This window comes from Rhodamnia argentea, chromosome 5, assembly GCF_020921035.1.
Source record: "Rhodamnia argentea isolate NSW1041297 chromosome 5, ASM2092103v1, whole genome shotgun sequence".
Lineage (NCBI taxonomy): Eukaryota > Viridiplantae > Streptophyta > Magnoliopsida > Myrtales > Myrtaceae > Rhodamnia > Rhodamnia argentea.
In genome coordinates this window covers 14,857,069-14,878,041 of record NC_063154.1, presented here as the reverse complement: position 1 = coordinate 14,878,041, position 20,973 = coordinate 14,857,069, and the positions used below count along the sequence as shown (strand labels likewise).

Here is a 20,973-nt window from a genome sequence, read left to right as displayed (position 1 = left end):
AAAGGAGATCTTCCCCACTGTAGTGGTAATGTATTATTTGCTCATTTTATTAAACTCAAAATGGGTTGAATATGGCTAACGCAGAGTTCGGTTTTGAAGATGTCATAAACATTTCAAATTCTAATCGCCAGCCTGTGTTGATTCCCAGAAGCCCCCTCATACAAATACCGATGGAAATATTAATATTACGAAAAAGATTAAAGATGCTACTTATCACGTGCGTGTGTGGGCGTGGCCTGTCCTTGTCCATTTGTTCTCCTAATTAGGTTTTGCTATATGAATAATTATAGACAACTGGTGGTCATTTTTCGTTCTATTTTTTAAGCCGCTCGATGGGATTGCAATTTAAATTTTACAAGGGAAGAAATCAAGCAAAGAAATCTGAACCTTTGGATCGCTAGTTCTAATGATGATGCTCAGCTAATAACTTATAGTTTATCAGGGTTAATCGCAAATTTTGTAACTGAGTTCTTCTATAGATGAGTCATCGTTGGTAATCTTGCAGCACCAGCACACTCAAGTAATTTATCCACTCCCAAAAAGGGGAGATGCCGCTTGGACAACATCTTAGCCACAAAAAAAAAAAAATGCGACATTTATTTGACAGAAAAAAAAATGCGACATTTATTCAGGAAAAATAAGTTAATATAGAAAAATATTTTCCACTTATAAAAAAAAATCCCTTCAAAAGCAGAGAAAATATTTTCCTTTTTTTGAGAAAAAATGTTTTTCTCATCTTTCTTTACTTCTCTTTCTCACACATCCTTTCTTTATAATAATTTTTTTTTACTTTCTTTTTAATTTTTTAATTTTTTGATTCATTTTCCTTTTTTTATCTTTTTTTTATTTCCTCCTCGTTCCTTCATCCTTCGCAATCGACAATGGCTGGCCGCCCGGCGGGACAGGTCGCACATGCAAAAACGACGCGTCGGAAATTTCGATTCAAAGACAACAAACTCTCCATCAAAATCTCGCGGTGGTTGGTGGTGGCGCTTCGCGGCTTAGGTATTGACAATTTGACATTGGCGGGGGCCGAAAAGAAGAGAGTAACAGAGGAGAGAGAAAGTGGGGTGTTTACGGATCAGCAAAAATTTAAAGAGAGAGAAGATGGGGTCGTGAGGGTGTTTATGGAAGAAAAAAGTTGAATGACAAATGAATTTTTCAAGAAATCTAAAACGTGGGCCATATTAGACACTTCTCGATTGAAGGGGTGTCTTGTTTTTGAGTTGGCAAGCCAAGGGCACCCAAAAAATACTCAAGAAGTGAAAGTTGCAGCTGAAATTTGGATTTGATTGGGAACTGCCTGTTCTAAGAAATATTTGCATTGGATTGCTGGGAAGAGAATCTTACCTGATTAGATCAGCAATTGATTCAATTTTTAAGTTCTCCCGCAGTGCAAACTCACGAAGCTTAGGCAACCTTGCGATGGAGCCATCATCATACACTACCTCACAAAGAACTGCCACCGGTTCCAATCCAGCTAACATAGCAAGGTCAACAGAAGCCTCTGCATGCCCAGCTCTTTTCCGGACACCACCCTCCCTGTACTTCAACCGAAAAATGTGTCCCGGCCTATTGAAATCTTCGGATTTTGAATCTCTAGATGCAAGTGCCAAAACTGTCGCCCCCCTGTCACACGCTTATACGCCTGTAGTTGTCCCATGCTTTGCATCCTATAACAACATCTCTAGTTGCCATCCATTACGAGGTAAGAGGAGCCAATCAGATGTCGTGGCACAGAACTAAGCTGATTAAAGGCTTTTTGGACATCAAGAACTGGAGAAACTAATATTGTTCTACCAAACTAAGAAAGAAAGTGCAAGTCATCCGTCAATTTTTTCCAATATTCATTTCCAAGAGTACTTCACAAATCAAGAACTCTTCGGACTGGGGACAAGAAACAATTCGAAGTGTCTTACTCTCCAAAGGGGCGTTTCTTTAGTACATGAACTTCTAAGAAAGCAAAACAGAATAACAACAAGTACCCGTGATAAAAAAAAAAAGAAGAAGAAAAAAAGGTTCCAACTACGCCTGCTTGTTACTTTATTTATCTATTTATTTTTTTACTTTTTAGAAAATTAAAGAAGCTCAAAGTTAAAAAAAAAAAATAATAAATAATCGAAACAGAGGAGGCCCATCTAAATTTATGCCAAATGATTTGTATGATCCCTAAAATGGTTTCATCGTCGAAGCGCGACGGGAATTCGGTAAAAGACAAAAGGAAAAGAGCTCGAGTCTTGTCACAAGCACGCCGGCCCCTCAGCTCCAGTGCTTTTTTCAAGAACACCAAAGAACGCTTCCTCTCAATTGCGTCACTACTTCACCTTTCGTGCTTCCCCTTCTTATTTCAAGAGCTTCTTGAAATGTGTTTCCACACTGCTAGAAAGTTGTAAATTAACCATTCGATCATCTATCCCTTTCGGCGATACTTCCGTGTCCCTCTGAAGTACCAAGGAGAAACTTGTTAGGACTCTGAACTGTGCCACCAAATCATTGAAGTGAATCGGTGTTTCTTTATGGTTCAATATCCGTATAATCGACTTAGGTTTGATATAGCCTCTGTAAACATAATCATTTTCTAACTTAATGAAGTAAGCTAGCCTTCATTCCTAACTTGATGGCTCCTCCTTAAATATAAAAATCATCCATCCACGGTGACATGAAAGCAACAGAAGACAATATAACTAAGCAAGTTGGGCGACTCTGTTTCTGTTCTAATACTCGATTGTTTATAAGTCACCATTCTTGTCATGATTGAGGTGGCCGACAACGGTTTTTTCTATCTTTATATTGGACTTGTAGTAGGGTTTAAGTACACAAGTGCTAAAATTTGTGTACATGCTAAAACTTGTGTATGTTGCTCATTTTAGTATCAAAACTTTCAAAACGATCACTTAAGTACCAATTTTTTTAAAAGACGATCACTTCAATGGAAAAACTTTTAAAAAGATCACTCAAGTGCCTAATTTTTTGAAAAACGTTTATTTCGAAGGCCAACTCGACGAGCCACATTAGTTCAAATATTAATAAATAAAAAAAGGTTACTATGGATTTTCAGCGAGACGCGTCGGTTTAAATTAGAGTTGGCACTAAAATAAGCGTTTTTCAAAAAATTTGGTGCTTAATTGATCGTTTTGAAGTTTTCCTAATAAAAATTGATCGTTTTGAAAGTTTTGGTGCTAAAGTAAGCATAATACGCAAGTTTTGGCACTTGTAATATACTTTAGCCTATAGTGGTGTATTATCAAGTTTTCAGATTCCCAAAAAATTGATTGGCATTTAGTTAAGGCCTTAACTAAGGTTACATGACCGAGATCCACAGTTCACACCCAAGGAATTCACTGGCATTTTCATTTGAATCGTTCCAAAGCATGGGAACTTAGAAGATAATGCAACCTTATCGCTTGCCGCGTCAGGTTATTTTTTCCCTTTCTCTTTCTCCTTTCCCCTAACCTATAAGACTATAACAAATAAAACGAGAAATCTACTATCCCCTTACGTTTATATCGTTCACATTATGTTTGTGTGCACCCGCATTAATTTCCCACATTAATTTTGAGAGAGCACGTGACGCAACGATCAGCGAATAACGCAAGAAAATCCTTGCTAAAGGAGAGAAATCTCGAAAATTCTATGAATATTATTGATGATGTCCTTCAAAAAACGTGATAAACACCTTTTATAGGGTGTTATCCTAACCCTAGTCCAATTAGGAATCAAAATATCAAAAAACGGAAAATTACAAAAGTGCCACTGAAATAAAATTAAGCCCGAAAAATACTAAAAAAAATAGGAAAACCCATCTAGACATTCTCGAACGGCCAAAATTCATCGTTAGTCACGGCCAAAGGCCGTGAGTATTGATCAGGACGCCGTTTCGCTTCAGCCTACCGAATTTGAGCTCAATCCGACGTCGTCGACCTGATCCGCTGGTTCTAGCCGCAGCACTGTTTCGCCTTCCGATTAGATTTGTGTTGATCCAATCGATCCAGAAACGTATTACTAATGACATCCGCATCATTCTCCTCTACTTGAGAAAAACTCGTCCTCGAGTTAGAATCAGAATCCGAATACATCGGCTCGGTTGACTCATGGAATGGCGACAAATCAGTAACATTAAAAGTGTTGGATATGCCCATGCTATGTGGAAGGTCTATAACATAAGCATTATCATTGATTCTTCTACTAACAGTATAAGGCCCGTACTTCTTCTGCTGCAATTTGCTGTAAGATCCAGCTGGTAACCGCTCCTTACGAAAAAACACCATGACCCGATCACCTACCTCAAACACCTGCTTTCGCTTGTGCTTATCTGCGGCTGCCTTATACTTCTTGTTAGCTTCCCCGCAGCTTTTGTCGACTTCAAGATGCACCTCTACAATCTGTTTAGCCATATGATCCGCCGCAACACTCTTGTCTGTTTGCTCGGGCAACCGTATCAAATCTAGAGTATGCTGAGGTACCTTTGTATAAACAACGGAAAAAAGCGATCTGCAAATAGAACTATGGACTGCATTATTATAAGCAAACTCGCGCTGAGATAAAGCAATATCCCATTGTTTCGGCTTGTCTCCACAGATGCTTCGAATCAAATTGCCCAGAGTTCTATTGACCACCTCTTCTGACCATCGGTCCAAGGGTGTGCTGTGCTACTAAAATTCAAAGAAGCGTCAAAGAGCTTCCACAAAGTCCTCCAAAAGTGCCCCAGAAACTTACCGTCTCTATCAGAAGTAATAGATTTAGGCACTCCATGCAAGCGAACCACTTCTTTGAAAAATAATCTGGCCACACTTATTGCATCGGACGTTTTCCTACAAGGAATGAAGTGTGCCATCTTGGAAAATCTGTCTACCACAACAAAAACAGAATCTACGCCTCTTTGGGTTCGTGGCAAACCAAGCACAAAATCCATAGACAGATCTTCCCATATATTGTCGAGAACGGTAAAAGCATGTATAGACCTGTATTCTTAGATTGCCCCTTAGTAGTTTGACAAACATAACATTTTTGCACGTACTGCCGACGTCTCTACGTAATCAGCAGAAAATCGCTCCCTAACGGCAAGCAATAGTTTTGTCACGTCCCGGATGTGCAGCTAAACCTCCTTCATGTAAATCACGAATTACCTTCTCTCGTAATGAGGTCCGAGGAAGGCAAAGCTGATTACCTCGCATCGATAACCATCCATGGCATAGAATTCTTGCACAAGTTGCCCAAAGAAAGACATGACCCCCAAATCGCCCAAAGTCATCATCGCCCGCATAACAGTCTTTCATTGCTCGAATCCCGAATGTCTTGGCTTAACGTAATCAGCAAGCCAGCCCCTTCCGCTCAACGCATCGCCTACTACATTCGCACACCCGACTTGTGTTGTAATCTGAAAGGAAATTTTTGCAAGAATTGACACCAACGCGCGTGCATGTCTTTGCTAATTCTCTTCCGACTATTCAGATACTTCAAAAGCACGAATTCTTTTCCAATCAGATAATGCTCCCAAGTCTTCAAAGCCCTTACGACGGAATAAAATTCTTTGTCATAAGTACTCCACTTCTGTCTCGCGTCGCTAAGCTTCTCACTGAAATAGCAAACTGGTTTGCGCTCTTGAGATAAAACAGCTCCTATGCCCACTCCACTAGCATCACAGTCCACTTCAAACAGTTTATCAAAATCGGGTAAAGCCAGAAAGTGCGCGGTACATAACTTTTCCTTCAGAACAGCGAAACTACTCTCGGCTTCCTCCCCCCATACAAATTTACCTTTCTTCATACATTCTGTAATTGGGGCCGCAATAGTACTGAAATTTTTAATAAAACGCCTATAAAAGGTAGCCAACCCATGGAAACTCCTAACTTCGTAAACGGTTTTAGGAGCTGGCCACTCTCTTATTGCTCTAACTTTCGCCTCATCTACCTCTATTCCCTCGGCGGTGATAATAAATCCCAAGAATAACAACTTATTAGTCAGAAAACCGCACTTCTTAAGATTTACATACAGCTTATTGATCCGCAAAGTCGTCAACACCTCCCTCAAATGCATCAAATGCTCCTCCTCGGTTCTACTATAAATCAGGATATCATCAAAATAAACTACGACAAATTTGCCAATAAAAGATTTCAAAACCTGATTCATAAGCCTCATGAAAGTGCTTGGAGCATTAGAAAGCCCGAACGGCATCATCAACTACTCGTACAGCCCCTCTTTTGTCTTGAAAGCTGTCTTCCACTCATCGCCAGGCCGAATACGAATATGATGATATCCGTTCTTCAAATCCAGCTTCGAGAACCAATTAGCGCCATGTAACCTATCCAGCATGTCATCCAATCTTGGAATAGGAAACTTGTAGCCCACGGTTATCTTGTTGATGGCTCTGCTATCTACACACATCCTCCAACTCCCATCTTTCTTAGGAGTTAACGGAGGGGGAACAACACATGGGCTCATACTATTCTGAATATGCCCCTTTCGCAGCAACTCCTCCACCTTCTCCTTTAGAATCTCGCTCTCCTTTGGACTCATCCCGTAATGCGGTAGGTTAGGCGGACTAGCACCAGGAATTAAGTCTATATGGTGCTGAATATCGCGCATAGGAGGCAACCCGTCCGGAATCTCCTCGGGCATCAACTCGCTAAATTCCTTCAATAAAGGTCTAACTGATTCAGGTTGCTCCTCTACTTGTTGTTCGGCCTCTGCCTCAATTGCCTGCTTTACTATCAAAACATGAATTTCCCTAGTCTCCTTAATTTCGGAGTCAAATTTCCTTGTAAGGGTAAGGAAATTACTTCCGGCAACCTATTTGCTTTTGTTCTTTAGGGGCAGCAATGTATACTTCACACCATCCTTCACAAGATTATACTGATTGCTCCTCCCCGAATGCCGAGCATCTACATCAAATTGCCACGGCCTCCCAAATAACACGTGACATACATCCATGTCTACCAAATCACAATACAATTCATCATGATATTTACCAATGGAGAATGGAATTTTACATCGTTCGATCACCCGAATGCCTTTCGCTCCAGATTTAATCCATCCTAACGTGTATGGGTTAGGATGCTTCTCCACGGGTATACCTAGCTTCTTCACCGCCTCTTTCCCGATAATGTTCTCCATGCTCCCACTCTCAATGACCACAGCGAAGATTTTTCCCAGAATGGTACATCCGGTTCGGAATAACCGATGTCGCTGCGAATCATCCTCCCGTTTTGGGGCTAACATCATCCTGCGCACAACATAATTCACCTCCTCTTCCTCTTCTTCAAAATCATCCTCGTCGCCATCTGGTTCATAACAATATTCATCTTCCTCCTCTTCCCTCGCTGCCACATTAATCGTCTTTCTCTGAGGGCATTCATTAGATTTGTGCCCAAGTTGATTACACTTGTAACACTTTATCCCCGCTGGTTTAGCGTAAGGATTTGGGTTTGCGGATTTATGCGCTTGCGTTCCCTTATCCCTCGCCTCGTTCATAGGGCGCTTCTCCATTGCCTTATCATCTCGACTCCGCTCCGTGTTATAGCGATTGTTGAAGCCGTTTTTCTCTACGGAACTGTTCGAACCGCTACCTCTATAGTTCTCGTAGCCCCTCTTACCTCGTTCTTGCTGTATCATCTCTGCCTTCATCGCCATGTTCTTCGCTTCAGGCAGATTCCGCAAAAACTGTACTCCAATCTTATCTCGGATGAAGGGCTTCAACCCATCGAGATATCCGGCCACTGTTGCCCCTCCGTCTCCGACAGGTTATTCCGCTCCGCCAACCTCATAAATTCTGCCGTGTACTCATGTACGGACCGATTACCTTCTTTGGCAATGTTGATATTGTTTGGAACATGATCTCGCTCATAATCGGGAGGAAGGAACTCCGCTTGAAAGAATCTTCTCATCTTACGCCAAGTTCGAACTCGCTCTTTTCCTTCTCTCTCTCTCCTATGCTGCAATCTCTCCCACCACGCAGACACACCCCCCTTCAATCTACAGGCTACTAATCGCACCTTTTTCTCACTAGGGGTTTCCATATAATCGAAGAATTTATCTATATCAGCAACCCAATCCAGAAATTCCTCTATTCCCAAACCTCCATTAAAAAAAGGGATATCGACTTTTAGTTTAAAGCCGTTACCTTCACGATCGTCATAGCGTCGCCCGCCGTCTCTTCTTCCACGATCGTTGTAACGTCCCCTTCGATTTCCTCCATAATTGTTGCGGTTTGCATAATCATCACGTTCTTCATCCGAAACTTTGGTCTCCTCTTCTTCCGAACTCTCTGAATAAAGAGGATTATCCCGCCCGTGAACAGGAACGTGCCTATCGACAGGGTCACCGCGAGCAAAATCTGCACCCGGCCTTACGCCTTATCGCCGATTCCGATTCACATCAACACCGAGACCCTCGAATCGATCCGCTATCTCGTCAAATCGCTCTTCGAAACGACGAAGGCCTTGATCAAATCGTTGATCTATGCGTTCCATTAAACGCTGCTCCAAACGCTTGCGGCGCGTCGTCCCCAAGGATTGGGGCTCCGGTCTCCCGAACATCGTCACGAAGACCACCGCCGCCGCCATAGGCTCGATACCACCCGACGCAATGCTTCAGCCAATAACGCAAGAAAATCCTTGCTAAAGGAGAGAAATCTCGAAAATTCTATGAATATTATTGATGATGTCCTTCAAAAAACGTGATAAACACCTTTTATAGGGTGTTATCCTAACCCTAGTCTAATTAGGAATCAAAATATCAAAAAATGGAAAATTACAAAAGTGCCACTGAAATAAAATTAAGCTCGAAAAATACTAAAAAAAATAGGAAAACCCATCTAGATATTCTCGAACGGCCAAAATTCATCGTTAGTCACAGCCAAAGGTGGTGAGTATTGATTAGGACGCCGTTTCGCTTCAGCCTACCGAATTTGAGCTCAATCCGACGTTGTCGACCCGATCCGCTGGTTCTAGCTGCAACTGCGTTTCGCCTTCCGATTAGATTTGTGTTGATCCAATCGATCCAGAAACGTATTACTAATGACATCCGCATCAGCACTAAACAATGCTAGCCATGGCTCGCAATCATTTCCCACATTAATTTTGTCACGTAAAGAGCAGCTGCATCCAATAAAGGCAACATAGTTTAAAATGTTAATAAAGAATAGCAGAAGTATAATTTCCTTGGAGGTTCTAACCTAACAATTATAATTTTACTTACATCTAACCTAACAATCATTATTGACATTCTAATTCTGACTTTTAGTATAATTTCATGGGCTTCACTTTCAAATAAGAGCTTAAAGTGGGGCTAGTTTCTCAAAAGATTGTCCATAAGATAGAATGGACCTTACTTCAATAAGGGTTTGAAGGGACCAAATAAATCTTAAACAAGTGCTTGAGCTCCATGGCTGGTGAAATGCTCACTGGCCAGCCAGCAAGCAAGTTATGTTCCGGCAATCGGAACATGGCACTTTTGTTGAAAACAAATGTGAATAAGACATTGTAATCCCTAAAAATAAAAACCTCCAAATTACTTATTTTCTTTTTCTTCGAGATAATTGCCCAAAAAGTCCTCAACCTATTGCAACTAGCCAATTCAATTATAAACATTTTTCTTTTGCCAGTTCAAGCCTAAGATACACGGCAAGCAAATTTGAAGACATGCCACTTATGAATTTAAGCATGTGTTTGTGTTGTGTTTGTGTTTTGGGGTGGAGCGTTTGCATACGGGGTTGGGGGGTGATTCCCATCGCTTCGCTTTATTCCGACATCTGTGCAGTTTTCACTCCCTAGTATCCTCTGATCTAGTAATTGTCTCTGTTAAGGTGGATTGATATTTGGGTCCGGGTACATCTACGAAGAGATGCGTGGTAATACCCCAAGCTTAAATCCATAAGTGGCATGTGTTCAAATTGGTGAACAGTAAAAACCCAAGTTCAGAGTTACATGGAAAAGTTGATGCCAAGGTAAGTCGTAAGAGTTAAAACCCTGGAGAAATTCGACAATTGCAATTGAGGTTATTTAGGCAATTTGATTTGAAAAACTGGAAAACCAATTATCTAAACTGCACTTTCATCCGTGTTCCGTTGGGGAAAAGACAAAGGAAAAGAGCTCAAGTCTTGTTTAGACCCATCAAAATGGGTCTAAAACTAATTTAAAAACTCACAACCATTTAAATGGGTTATAAAAAACTTAACAGACCAGTATTTAAAAAAAACTCATTTAAAAAGCCAAAATAAGCTGGTTGTAAATAGGTCCATTATGAACCTATTATAACCCCTTCAAGACAACTCACTTTTGGACCAAAAAAAAAAACGAGGCAACCCACTTGATGCCTCTACCTTTTTTATTTTTATTTTTTATTTTTTATTTTTTATTCTTTTTTTCCGCTTGAACTTGGATCTCGGATGAGACCGTCTTCGCCCGTCTCCTCTGTCGGAGACGGTGGTGGCGACGAGTAGGAGGCGTTCCGGTGGGCCACCCTCGAGCAGCTCACCACCTAATGGAAGGTGAACTAGCCAAAGGAAAGCACACGACTAGCCGCGTGAGCTCCACAGCATAGATCGGCCGTGGCGGTTATGGCAAAGGGAGCTCTATGGTAGACCTGAGTTTTTGTGGCCATGGACGCGAGAGCTCTGCCACAACGGTCAGGAATCATCGCGGAAGAACAAGCAGCAAAAGGGAATGAAGAAAAGTTGCAGATGAAGATGAAGGATGAAGGAGGGAGCGTAATAGAGAGAGAGAGAGAGAGAGAGAGGTGTTCTCGGCGATGAAAAGGATAAAAGAGGAGATAGGGACGTGCAGCTTCTCAGTTGTTTTCACTTTTTTACACAAAAAAAAATTATTATTTTCACTTCGACCAAAAAAATTTTTTTCACATGAAAGATAACATATCGCGATAAACCACGGGAGCAAAGCAGGTTAAATCGGGTCAAAGTCATAAAAAAATAAAAACAAAAAACAAAAAAAATCATATTTCTAAAGGAAATAAAATATAATATTTTTTTCAAAATTATAAATAATAAAAAATTCACAATGATTTAGTAAAATAATTTCTTCAAAAATTTATAAGAAGTAATTTTCCTTGCACTGGATTAAACATATGAGTGTTTTAGAAATATGAATTGGGTAGAGTATGAGTTAGATATGGGTCAAGTCGGGTATGGGTTGTTGACACCTAAATTTTGACTAACCTTTTATTTTGCATAAAAATCAGGAATTAAATTTTAGTTCCTACAAAAAAAAAATAATTAACTTAATTTTCATATTTATTTTAGCATACATTGCATTCACATTTTAATCGGACCAACAGTGGACGGATGAGAACTTAATTAAATCATTTGGATCGAGCCTTGAGGGAATGCAAAATTCAGCTAGGCTGTTCTAGCATATTAGTGGCCGAAAATTACAACGTAAGAATGTAGTTTGGACCTTTAATTGAGCTGAGTGTTAGCCCATGGAAAAAGGCTTTCAATTTAATTCATAACATTTGTTCAAGGAGTCAAGCCTATAAGCCCACAAGCATTAGGATTGATGAACAAGAGACCTAACGTGCGCTATAAATAGAGCACTTAGGTTTCACAAGGGGGGGGAAATAATCTTCACATACGACACATTGAGAGAGGGTACGTTCTCTGGAGGCTAGCAAAGAAATTTTCTGCACGTACACTTGAGGGAATTCACGTACGAGAGAACAAAGACCGATGCCGTCCTTGTTGCCGATCGTCCTAGCCTTTGAAGTTCAGTCTTGACACAGTTGTTCACACTGTTCGGTGCCACCTCCTGTTCTCATCAGTGCCACTTATCGGTCTAATTCAACTGCTGATTAAGGACTGACCTTCGCTACTGACCGGGGAGGATAGTCGTTGCTGCATGTTCCAGTTTCCAACCGCCGTTCAAAGGTGAATAGGCTGCTGTCCAAGGTTTTTTTTTTACTGTTGTCTGGTGTTGAAATCCCCTGCTGTCCAAAGAATTATTGCGCTGCAATTTGGGGCTCAAATACCAACTGTTCGCTGCTGATTTTTTGCTATTTGGATACCCGAATTAGTCCTTTTTTGGTGTTTTTTTTTTGTCACTAATCAGTGCAGAATTTTCTGGGACTATTGGTGGTCGTTCTCCACATCTTTCTTCGCGCGAGAGCTTGCTGTTTGGACACTTTCCTTTGAGGGAATTAACCCTAAAATTCGGCCGGCAAGGCGAGCCTCGACGGAACTCTAGGTGTTCGTGAATCTCACCGATGGGTCCAAGTCGTCTTACTCGTTCGTCAATTTTTTTCGGTTCAAGCTTGAATTAGGTAACATCTCTATCTCAAGATATTCTGAAAATTGATTGTATCATTTGAATGTTTAGATGAATGAAATTTCCGGATATAATCAAATTATTACCTAGTTTAAAAGATCATAATCGGAAGTTATCTTGTGAATCGTTGAATTCGACTTTGGGATATATTGGCATATTTTTGGATACATCTTGTGGTTCAATTTGAATATAATTTGAGCCCTGATTATATCTTAGTGGTGTCATGTATATCTGAAACATATTTTGAATTTATGAGCATATTTCTGGATATTGGATTTGAATTTAAGATAATCTGAATCCCGATCGCATCTTAAAGATATTGTGCACATGTTTTGGAATGTTCAAGATTATCTTGTGGTGAATTGAAGCTCTTAAAAATTCTGATCATATCTTTTAGGTTTGGATAGTTGTCTAAAAAATCTTTTTTTTAAATCTCAAGAGATAAAGTTTCCTGAAATTGAAAGATATGCGAATCCTTTGCGGATAGGGGCTTATCCTCTTTAAAATTTCGGCACCTATCCCTAGTTGGCAGAGAAATTATTTTTTTTTATACCTTAGTCTAATTCAAATATTTTTATAATCTACCTTGCCCATAACACATGCTCTCCAATTGTGCCTTGCCCCTCGGAAAACGTACATTAAAGGCAACATATGACTTCGATCTCGAAGTACGATCGTGCCCGTACGTGTGAATTAGATATCAAATCCTTGATCTCGAGGAGCGGATCGCTAATTCCTAAATAGAATTTCAAGGTTTGCCCTATGTATATAGGGACGACGGTAATTCTATAATATATTCACTTGCTAACCCTAATCTCGGGGGATGTTGTGAATAAAAATCGGAATTTCGGATTTAAAGGTGTTTTATGGGCAATATTGTTTAAATTTCATTGTTTTCATGGTTTAAATAAATTCCTAAAAAATCCCAAAAAAAGATGTCACATTTTCTTAAGCTAAATCACATTTCTCTTCACTTTTTGCATGAAAATAATGTCTAATAAAATTAGGACTTTGAGAAATCAATTTCTTAAGTTAAATTAGATGTTACTTCACGTTAGAGTAGTTTTTACCTTTATTTTTCATGAATCCGAAAATACACAAAAATATACCAAAAAATACCATCCACGTTGCATAGCATTATAGTATAGTTTGCATTATTATATTTTCTTTGTCATGCATATTTGCCACGTCATTATGTCATGTCATGTAGTTTTGCCATGTCATTACATCTCATTTGTCATATAGGTAGATTGCATTAGCATTGCATTTAATAAAAGAAAACCCCAAAAAATTTTTAATTCAAATCATCAAACTAAGGATTTTTCATGAAAATCGGGTACCGAAAGGGCGTTAATTGAAAAGTTAATGTAACCAAGTCCCCGAATCCATTTAATCTCCGGTTCGTATGAAATAAAGTATTTTCTCTCGAATACTTTATTTAGGTTTCTAATCTACCTACCATAAAAGATTAGTGGCGGCTCCAATTTAAAATCTTGGCGTGTAATTGAACCTAAGTTGCGATTCGGTAGGACTTGGGAGAGTCCGAATTAGGTTAGTTAATCTAATTAACCTAATAATCCGTTAACCTGAAAAAAGCAATTTTTAGGTCGCGACAGCTTGGCGACTCCATTGGGGAATTAAATTTTTTTTTGGAAAAAATTCTGGTGGACTTAAGCCTAAGTGATTTTCATGTTGATTCTCCTTGATTGATGATTTGGATTTGTAATTTGTTCATTTTTTTTTGGTGTTAATTGTTATATTGATTTTCTGACTATTTGACCTTTGTTTTGAATGATTGATAGCTATGTCATATTGTAATTTAATATCTTGGGAATCATAAACTCTTGTGCATGAATTTTCATTTGTTTGCACTGCACCATTTTCAAAACCTTAGTAAAATTTAGGATGGTATCAAGATTGGGAATCTCCTTAGCCTCGATCACGAGGAATGGGTGACCCCATCTTCGATCCCGAGCTTTGGTACGGAGGATCACCCAACCTGGCTATAATCTCATAGCATGGAATGGACCCTCGACCTAAATGAAATTCTTAAAGGCTGAGCATTGACCAATCTAATTTGGTACGGTTTGTCTATAAGATTTCGAACTTTTAAAAAAAAAATCATAAAAAAGGGCACACACCTGACACCCGTCACGCGCATGTCCGTGTAACGTCATAATGTTGGTGGGTAAGCTTTCTGATCCTTTTCGTGCAAATTACTTATCCTCATGTACTATTTCGGTCGGTCCATGGCAATTAGGTTGGTCGTGTCTCGATTTACTACTTCATGGAGCGCATGGAATGCAAGAACATCCGAACTGTTCCAATGCCCAAGAAGGGACTAGGCGGTTGGTTTACCCAACTGGACAGCATATCTCGAGATTATGTGGAGCGCAGATTGGGGCGTTTGGTGCACTTTTGTGAGATACGGGTCCGTACCGGGCTTATTCAGGCGATTGCTCATTTTTGGTGCCCCGAGACCTCGACGTTTATATTCGGTAAGCATGAGCTTACCCCTACTTTAGAGGAATATAGCATGCTCATTGGAAAGTCCCTAGATCCGGAACCTATTAGTCCATATATCGGTACTGATCCTCCACTCTTGCTTGCTGAATTTTTGAATATTGGAATAGCTGAAGTTCAAAGAAATTTGAAAGCTAATTACGGGAATTGCTCATTCTCGTTCTTGACCGAATGTTTTAATCAAGCTATTTCATTGCAAAAAGGGAAAATTTTCTTGCTGGCTTTCTTTGGATTAGTAATCTTTCCGCATTGTAAAAATTCGATTAACCCAAAGATAGCTTACTTTATTCAACAAGTTTGTGAAGAGAAAAATTTCGTCAACGCAATATTGGCGGAAACTTTTATGTCTTTGAACAAGTATAAGCAAGATAAATGTGGTAGTTTTAAAGGTTCGGCTGAGCTTTTGCAAATATGGTTCCTTTCTCATATTAAAGGATGTCAAAATCTTGTAACAGTCGAAAAGCTCAGAAATTTTTCTCCCCCGATCATGGTTTTCAAAGAAAAACAGGATAAAATTCCAGATTACCATTTTTGTGAGTGGATAGGATTGTTAGAGGATCCGGAACCTAGGGGTTTCCTCCGGCAAGCTAGTTGGCTCAAGATAGGTATGGCTCGTTTGGCAAGCGCTGGTGCAAGACCAATCCCTTTGCTCGGATTCACTGGAGCTACCGAGTATTATCCACTACGGGTGGCACGTCAATACGGAGTTGTCCAGACCTTACCACCACCCCTAGAGGCCGAAGGTGTTCGGCTCGACTTCACCGTCAATGTCCCGGAGCGTGAACAATCAGTGATTACCATCCGCTCATTGTGGGATTTTCGTCGGCCATCCAAGCTCAAGCTACCGAGGAAGGAGTTGCTGGGCAATGAAAAGATATATCATGCCACCCCTCAATACATCAACAAGCATTCAATTCCTGAAGCCTTACGACCGGTAATCCCAGAGGTGCGACCTACGGCTACTCTTCATGCTCAAGTGGAAGATCTCACGCAGCAATTGGAGCGGGCAACGAGGAAAGCGGCAGAGGCGACACGGGCATTGAAACGGTTGAAAAACAAGAATGCTCTCTTGAAGTAGTAAATCGAGATCGTATCGTCATCGAGTCGTTTGGTTATTGGTCTTACATTTAATTAATTTTCTTTTCAATGTCTGGACACATTCTTTATTTTCCTAGGCCTCTTGTTAGGGAAACTTTCGTCAAGTGTTAGGCTTGTTATCCTTTAATTGCAGTTTCAGATAAATAAAACAGTTCTGTTCTCATTCTGACCTTGCTGTGCTGTAAGAATTTTTACACCCGTTTCCTGTTGGATTCAGTTTCCTCACTTCAAATGAAAAATGTTCATAAGATCTTGATTCATCTATTCAAAAAATTTCGTAATGATCCATCGTGCTTTCTATTTTTTATGGAATTAATGGCCGGAGTCAGGCAGGCTGGAATTTGACACGTTCTCAGACTACAAATTCATTTTGCGATTTACTACTAGTAAACGTGCCGCATTGTTAAATTGCCAAACATGAAAGTTGTTTATCTATGTTTCAATTAACAGCCTGAAAAATTTCGGAATTAAATTCACCATTTAAAGGGGTCCTTTGTTCTTTTAACAACAGGTGGACGAAACAGTTTTCTGAACGTAATTTTTCACAAAGATGCATTAAACTGGTTTGATCCACTCAGATCTAGCTCGATCATCCAACACAAAAGTTGTTAATCAGCCTCTTGGCTCCAAGCTAGTAAATTTTCACACCATTTTCACAATCGGATGATTTTTCATGAATAAATTCCCGAAACCCGACGAGACTGGAACCTGCAGGTCAAGGTCACGAGTCAAGTGCTCATGAGTCTAGTATAGCCATGGATCGGCTCGATGTCTCTTATGCATTATACTCATCATATGACTCTCTTTTGCTAGGTAATTTATCACGGATCCTCCACACATTACCCGATCGGTGGCTAAGAAAATGGCGGACAAGGCTGAAATCAACAACGCGGTCCGGGAAGCTCTGCGAGAGCAATTCGAGGTTATGAACCAGAGGTTTGAGGGTATGATGAGCCAGATGATGGAACGTATGATGGCTGCTACTTTTGCTTCTGCTAAGCACCCGACCGGCCCGACACCTCAGAACGTTGTCTCTCCGACCCTTCCTACAAGCAATCCCGAGAAGGCTTCCGAGCATGTCTTTGATTACACCATGCCGCTAGAGGATGTTGTCATTACTAGCGCTAGCTCGAGCGCCCATCACCAGCTCTCACCTCCCAAGCCAGCCCCGTGACTATGGGACCGTCCGTTGAAATGGCCAAGTTATTGGCCCAAATGGAGTAGCGAATCCGTGAGATGGAAGGAACGCACAAGATACCCCAGATTGACCCGTCTGTCTTTTCAAAGGTCACGGTGCCGGAGAAGTTTAAGATGCCCGATTTCGAGAAGTATGATGGGACTTCTAACCCGAGTCCAAAGACGTCCAGATGTATCGTGCAAGAATGAACAAGCATGCGACCAACGGCCCCCTAATGGTTCAGACTTTCCAGGCTAGTCTAAAGGAAGCTGCCATGAGATGGTATACGGACTACGAGATCTATCGAATGGATGATTGGGAGAAGGCAGCTAATGCTTTCGTCAAACATTTTAGTTTTAACTTGGACGTGCTCACCACCAGAGAAGATCTTGAGCAGCTTGAGATGAAGAAAGGAGAAACGATCAAGCAGTATGTCACTAGGTGGAGGAACGTGGCATCTCAATCGAAACCGGTCCCCCCCGAAAGGGAGCTCATGAAATTGTTTGTTTCCACCCCGCCGCAAGTTATGAGAACTCGAGTTTTGGGATCCGCTGCCACGTCATTCAGCCATCTCATTGCAATGGCTGAAGAAGTCGAGAGTGGCATGAAGAAAGGTTGGTATGAGGATGTTGGTGCACCCGCTAAACGATTCGCGGTAAAGAAAGACAAAGAGCCCGCCCCACAAGTAAATGTCACTTATACTCATAAGGCTCAGGTCCAAGCACCCAAGGTTCAAACCCCTAATCAACAGCCGGAGAATTTTAGTACTCGGGGACAAAGAGGATACAAGCGCAATCGGCGGTTTACTCCTTTGCCTGGTACTCTGTCGCAGGTCTTGGCCGTCCTACGTAAGAAGGACTTATTGTCAACAGAGCCTATGCGGCCAAATTATGCAACCTTTGCAAGGTACGACCTGATTAAGAAATGTGACTACCATCGAGGAGAACCCGGACATGATACGGACAGTTGTTATGTACTCAAGAATCGCATCCAAGACTTGCTCGACTCTGGGGCATTCTCGTTTCGCACAAGCAGCCAGCCAAATGTTCAAAACAACCCTCTACCGAATCATTCAGGCGATGTTTGAAGAATCATCATTGAGGATGGGCTCTGGCCCTCAAGAGTAATCAATTTTCAGTTCTTTCATTTCCCCTGCGTGGGAACTTTTACTATTTTCTAGGATTTTCCTTTTTGTTCCATGTTGCACTTTAGGATTTCAATTTTAATAAGATGTAATTCAATTGATTTAATATCAATAAAATTACAGATGTTTTTTTATTATATTTTGAATCTTGTCGAAGTATCTCAAACCGACCCAATGACGATAACCAACGATAAAAAATATGTCATCTATGGTAAGCACCGAGGGTTGGGCTTCTTCAAGATATTTTGTCCCGAGGTTTTTTAAAATCGAAATGTTTCGTAAAGTTTTCAAAATAATACTGTGTGCTTAATCCTGTTTATCTATTTGGCTCCTTTATTAGATGTTTCAGGAATTTCCAAGGGGTAGGCAACAAACCGTGTATCAAGCCATTAGACAGCCCGAGTTTAATCGTTGGATCATATCCCGACATGCATCCCGATCTTAAGAGGAACCTATCTCACTAAGTTTGATCATTCCTGAAAAATAACATCCCATTTTCATTCTTGCGGGATCAACGGAAGAAGCAATTATCATGAACTCCCAACTTGGGGCACATCCGGGGGCACCGCCAATCCCCGGCATTGGCAATGCCATGATCATTGGACATGATAAAGTCCGATAGAAAATGGGGCAAATCAACAGTAAACTCTGACTTGGGAAGGAAAGTATCTCCTATCTTATGTTATTCTCAATGTGACACTCTTTTTCCTCCTTGCGGGAGCACATGATTAAGATATGGTCATCTCCGAACAGCTCGAGCATGTTGAGTCCTCAATTGATTGATCTCATGTGCATTTCTCTTTATACGGGGGCAATCCACTTTCTCCCCATTTCTTGAGAATTCTTTCACATCCGAATATACTTGATTTGCACTTTTTTTTATTTTTAAATAATTAAATTAATTTCATTTCATCAAATTTTTGTTTGCATTACAAATCTTCATTGGGAAATAATTTAAATCAGACAATCTATGTGGTCCAATGAAATGATCATATTGAATGAGAAAACCTCGGGACGACGAAAGGCAACCCATTTCCATACACGTCCCGCATTTATAATCTCCAAAGGAGCCGAGTGAGAATTTCCATGCTCACAAGGTAAAGGGTTATCTCGCGAAAAGTATGACGACCAAAATGATGAGAGGCATTCATTTCCTCTATCCATACGCTACAGGTTGCCCTTTGCTTAACCCCTTTGAACGGTGCTTTCATTTCATACCCCTGTCAGGAACAACCCCACATTGGGGCAATTTTCATGAAAGTCCAAAGAATGGATAAAATTTTCTTGCTTTCACTTGCATCAATCTTCAAGTGTATATATTGCATGTGAGTTCCATGTTAGTTCGAGTGCCTTAGACATGACGAAGAGCATTTCTTTTCTATACCATACACACTTATTCATTGCTTAACCTAATTTGAGCGGTGGATTCATTTCTTGTAATCCGATTGGTGATCATCCTTGTGACGAAAACGGAAGTTACCTCAATGCATCCGCCGAACAAGGAACGGAGTGCCTTGGGGCATGTTCGAATGGCAAAAATAAAATGTAAAGCTTTAGATGAGGCTCTTCCTTCCTTTTGAAAAAAAAAGCTCTCAAAAAAAGGAAAACGGGAGTATGGAGTAAGAAAAGCAAAAGGCTGACCCTACAGAAAATCCTGCGCACTCACAAAAAAGAAAAGAGACAAGTGCAGCCAAAAAGAAAATGGGCCCACTCTCGTGACAAAAAAAAAAGAGAAAAAGAAAAGGGCTCTCTAAGAAAACATCTCTGGGAAGGAAGGGAGGTCTCGATTGAAGTTGTTCACAAAAGAAAGATCATTTTTGAAGATCGATAAAGTTGCTCATTGGCAACAGCACCCATGCTCAAAGTATCAAGGACGGATGATCACCAATCTTATCATCTTACTCCTTTTATTGTAAATAGCCTTTCATTTCTAAGCCTACCCCGAACCTACGATACAACCCTTACCAAAAGTCTCTTCGGATTAGGGCACTTGAGTTAACATAGGATTTCAAATGTTTATAAATATCGCTCAAAGAAGTGCGAGCTAGATTATTTTATCTCATTTTGCGGGTTCCCGACATGTAAACCCGATGCAGCTGATGAAAATTTCATTCCATTTTATGGCCTAATGACTCATATGAGTCTCCTTTGATAAACCTCTGACCAAGCCCGAATTACGGTCCCTATAAAAGACCTCACGGATTGGTCTAGTCATACTGATTGCGAGAATACCTGGACCCTTGTCAAGTGTGATGGTGGCAAATTTTTGAGTGATTCTCTTACCAGCATCAATGGTCGGGTTTCAAAAACCTTTTCATGAGAATGAGTGAAAGTCCTTTTTGATCGAAGGTTTCTCATTTAATATGTTCAGATTTATCAAAAGGATCAGACAGGCTTGCCTCATTGATAGAATTCCCTAGTGAAGTTTTATAATGCAAGCAAAAAGCTCACAAATTTTGTTAACATATGATGTTGCATTTGCTCATAATTGCACCACAAGTCATTAAGTAGGTATGATGCGATCAGCCTAGCCCCTTCCTATTCATTGCTCGGAAAATCCAGGTAAGTTTTCTGAACCCTTTTCAAAATTGACTTTAGTTGTCATTTTGACCTCTTGTGTATTGACTTGATTCATCTCGGGTGACACATTTCTTCAATACCGATTCGGTTCGGGTAATACACCTCTTATACTTATGCTTTAGGTCCATGATTGACCCGCTCTCATGGTACCTTTATCCAGTTCATAATCTCGATTT

General features: G+C 40.5%; 1 protein-coding gene across 1 annotated transcript in view; it reads left to right on the top strand.

Moving 5' to 3' along the window:
* The window catches only part of LOC125315205, a 206,594-nt gene that overhangs the window by 82,185 nt on the left and 103,436 nt on the right, over positions 1-20,973 (top strand). The window lies entirely within an intron of this gene.